The sequence below is a fragment of the Triticum urartu genome, chromosome 7A (genome assembly GCF_056163025.1).
Source record: "Triticum urartu cultivar PI428250 chromosome 7A, HENAU_Tu73, whole genome shotgun sequence".
In the NCBI taxonomy this organism is placed as follows: domain Eukaryota; kingdom Viridiplantae; phylum Streptophyta; class Magnoliopsida; order Poales; family Poaceae; genus Triticum; species Triticum urartu.
Window position 1 is genome coordinate 620568063 of NC_141879.1, and position 3994 is coordinate 620572056.

General features: G+C 43.1%; 1 long non-coding RNA gene across 3 annotated transcripts; it reads right to left on the reverse strand.

Annotated features, from left to right (window-relative positions):
* Window positions 1–409: 409 nt before the first annotated feature.
* On the reverse strand, window positions 410–3747 carry LOC147960730 (uncharacterized). 3 transcript variants are annotated; one of them, XR_015611087.1, is made up of 5 exons: window positions 3159–3747; window positions 1993–2053; window positions 1812–1871; window positions 1532–1651; window positions 410–695 (listed from the first exon to the last, which is right to left on the reverse strand). It is a non-coding gene; the product is annotated as an uncharacterized LOC147960730 (long non-coding RNA). The 3 variants fall into 3 exon arrangements; XR_015611086.1 differs by having other exon boundaries at window positions 1812–1846; window positions 3159–3745; XR_015611085.1 differs by having other exon boundaries at window positions 3159–3742.
* Window positions 3748–3994: the final 247 nt, after the last annotated feature.

The window sequence follows — 3994 nt, forward strand, 5'->3', positions numbered from 1 at the left end:
ACGACCAAATTTTTGGTCACTAGCAACCTCTCCAGGCCACTTAGGAATCCAGCATGGCAAGCTGACGTGGATAAGAATCAGCCCGGTCCAATTCGATGTTTTACATGGGGCGAGCTCAACAATTCAGCCTATTTGTGTTTTTTTCTCTCAATTTTTTGTTGGGTTCATGTGCCAAGCCCAATATTGCAGCCTTTTTATTGTTGGGTCGTTGCCTTTTTGTCTCAACAATTTCATTTTTTTCTTATTTTATAAAGTGGGTTCACTAGTCAGGTGGGTCCCCATTGTCAGGTTCTGGTAACTGGGACCCATTTGTCATGTTCTGGTAAGTGCATCCCATCTATTAGGCTCATATTCTTCATATTTCAACCAATATTTAAATTGATAGATAAAAAGCACATGATACATCAAATAAGAGCGATAAAAAGCACATAATACATCAAATAAGAGCGACCAGACCCTTACAAGTGTAATACAGTGGCAATCACAGTAATGACTACAAGTGTAATACAGTACTTTACAAGCTTTACAAGCAATCACAAACTGGCACCTGCTCCCCAAACTCACAACAATACAAACTCATTGGACTACCATAGTGAGATGAACAAAATGCCGAACTAGCTGGACAACCATAGTTAGGGCTGGGAACAAACAAAACGGCCTTCAAGAAAACAGACAACATGCCTTCCTCGATCGCCCTGTTACATGAATCAGTAGAGGAGAATCAAAAAAACTAGGGCAAATATATTATGAATAGACCATTCAAGAAAAGGATAGTTATTTAGAATGATAAACACAAATTGAGCTAGTACCATGCTTCTTGTTCTCCAACTAGTTAAAATGAGATACTCTCATACAAGAAAACACACAATATGAAAGCTAACAGTAGGGATGCCATAGCTGAAATGAGCAAAGCTATTTTGTATTTGAGAAACAAAAAAATGCACCAATACTTTTTCAGAAGGCAACTGAACATCAATGCACACATTTAGATAGAAAGAAGGGCTTGAACTATACACATTAATTAGAACAGGATCAAAAAACACCAATGTAAGCTAGAATTGACAAGTACACTGCAGGATTCAATTCGTCTTCCCCATATACAGCAACCAACAGACATCTAACATCATTATTTTACCGCAAAAGATCGGCCCATAGCAATAGAAGCACAAAATTTAAGCACGCAAGCACATTATAGCAGGTAGTAATAGAAGCACAAAATTTGGGCTTGCAAGCACATTATAGCAGGTAGGGAAGTGGGAAGATGAACTAATTTAGATGCCAATTGGTAACACACAACACACCTCATCCACAGTAATACACTTATAAGACAGTTGGACAATGACACAAGCATTTCCACAAACAATTCATGTTGACAATTAAGTTGTGTAATACATAGGGCAATTAGACTAGTGCGAACAAGAAGATAATTTACAAGTTACAAACTATAATAGCAAATGGCCAAATGTTCCAACCAAGATCAACCAGAGCATGCAAGAGATGAAGAGATCCACCACGGACTAAAACAAATTACCACAGACTAGACGTGCAGGTGCATATGCTTGTGAGCAGAAATGGAAGCAAATGTGGGCACCATAGCAGTAGCACACCCCACATTGAGACCCTTGGCGCTCAACATTGAGAGGAATCAGATCTGCATTTCAGAGTGGAGAGGAATCATTGAGAGCTGCAGTTCAGCCATTTACTGGATGTTTGTGTGAATCAATTAGTTTGGTTGATAGAGACTATACTGCAAACTAATGGTGGGTGCTAAATCTGAAGAGGTAAATAACAAGAGAGGAAACATAGCATACCTCGTGTTGTCCCAAAGCAAGCAAACTGCAGAGTTCTGCCGGGCACACCAGAAAGATAATCTACAATTAACAAACCATAATTCGCAAATGGCCAAATGTTCTAATTAAGATGAACAAAGGACACGTGATTTGATTTAGAGGATCCACTACAGCAGACTAAGAAGGAACAAAAAAACATTACCAGGACAAAGGGATGCTCTTGAAACCTCCATGCTTGACCTTTCATATCAGTACAATAGGCACTGCAAGTGAACGACAAAGAAGAAAGTGATAAGCATAAATAACTCATCCATTTGTGTTCATACTTTAATTTCAATAGCATGGTACACCCATAAAGAACAACAATTTGCTACCTACTAGCAAAGTATAAGACCTAAATCATGTAGTATAAATGAATCAAGAAAACAAGAACTGACAATGAGAACTGCATACTAGTGCACCAAATGATCAACAGCAAGCGTAGTATATTCACATAAGTTCGCTAGTGTCACAGAATTAAGCAGTGCAGGTAAACATCATCATCAATGTATAATTGCCAATATAAACAAGCCATGTGGAAATGCCAAGTTACAGAAACTGCATCACAAATATGATTTGCCTTTGGTGTTTGCCATACAACAACAACAGTAGTACAAAGATGTTCAACTGTACATGTGAATAGAGATATGACAATAGTAGATATGGATAATTTGAGGGAACCACAAGTAGTAGATATGACAATAGCAGCTACAAATCAAAGCGCTCCTGTTACCAGAATGGGGCAAACTAACTAGGAAGGGACATAGTGCATTTCAGTAGCAAGCGTGAGCTTGTAGTTTGGTCGGTCTTTGAAGAGCATATGAGCGTTTCCTGAAATTTCTTTTGGCATGGAAAGTTTCCCCAAATGTAGAGGAACAAACAGAAGGCACAATTAGTATATTACTTATTAGTGTCAGGTGAAGCAAACACATATTTTAGAGGAGCAGAGCATTCCTTGTGGTAAAGTTAATGTTGGGAGACAGATACAATTGGCTCCCCTCCCCTGGAAGCAGAGCATGGGTGCTTCAGTTTATCACAAACTAAACTAAACTAAACTTAAGTAGTAAGCTGTAGAGGGCTAGGATTGTGATAGAGGCAAGTCATGTGCTCATCAGATTGTTATGTATGAAATTATTAATTAGTGAATGGATGGATAATGGTTTGCTGCTACTGCTAGGATGAAATTCAGGAGCAGTCCACCAGCACAAATAAGCTAGACAAGTAAGTGATCCATCCACGGATCCAGCCAGCGAAACCCTAGGAAGCTCTTACTGAATAAGCAAGCAAGCAAGCCAAGGGGAGGGAAGGGGGGTGCTCTGCTCTGCTCACCGGAGATGGAGACGGAGAGGGTCGGGATGCGGGGGACAGTGGAGGAGCCGATGCTGCTGGCGCTGCTGTCGAGGCTCCTGCGCTTGGCCTTGGGCTTGAGGAGGCGGGTGACGATGGAGGTGGCGGGGGAGAGGTTGGTGAGGTCGACGATGGAGGCAGCAACATCTCGTCGCGGCTGGCTCCGGCTCCGGCTCCGGGGGTTGCCGCGGTCCGGCCAGCTCGACGAAGCGCCTTGCATCGAAGCACGCACGCGCGCTCCGGCGAGCAAGCCAGCCGCGACGCCGTGGTCGTTGGGCTGGAGGAGGAAGGGGATAGACTAGGTTAGGAGTGGCAGGAAGGGAGGATGGGGACGCGCACGCCGGATCTGATCCGAGTGAAGGATGGAGCGCAGATAGTGTGCTGACAGCCGCCGGAAGTCGCGGAGTGAGTGGTGGCGCGCGGGCGCGGGCGGCGGGATGGGCTTGAGGTAGGTGGCGCGCGGCGAGGTCTGGATCGGGGGAGAGGCGAGAGGGGATCTGATCTGAATCGAGGGAGAGGGGAGAGGAATCGGGGGAGAGGAGTGGAGTTAGGGTTTGGGCTGCGGGTGGGTGGATCGATGGATGGATGTGTGCCATGTCATCAATCCATGGCACAAACATCTCCACCAATGAGAATTAAACTTATGTGAATATGTTTTTTCTTTTTGTTTCTCTTCTTTGTTTTCACCTATGTGAAAAACCTATCAAATATTAGTTACAAAATTGGACCGCAACAATTTTCAAAAATATTCGACCGTATTTTATGTACAAATTGACCAAATAGTTCCTTCTTAAAAGTTTTTCGTCCACCTCTTGTCC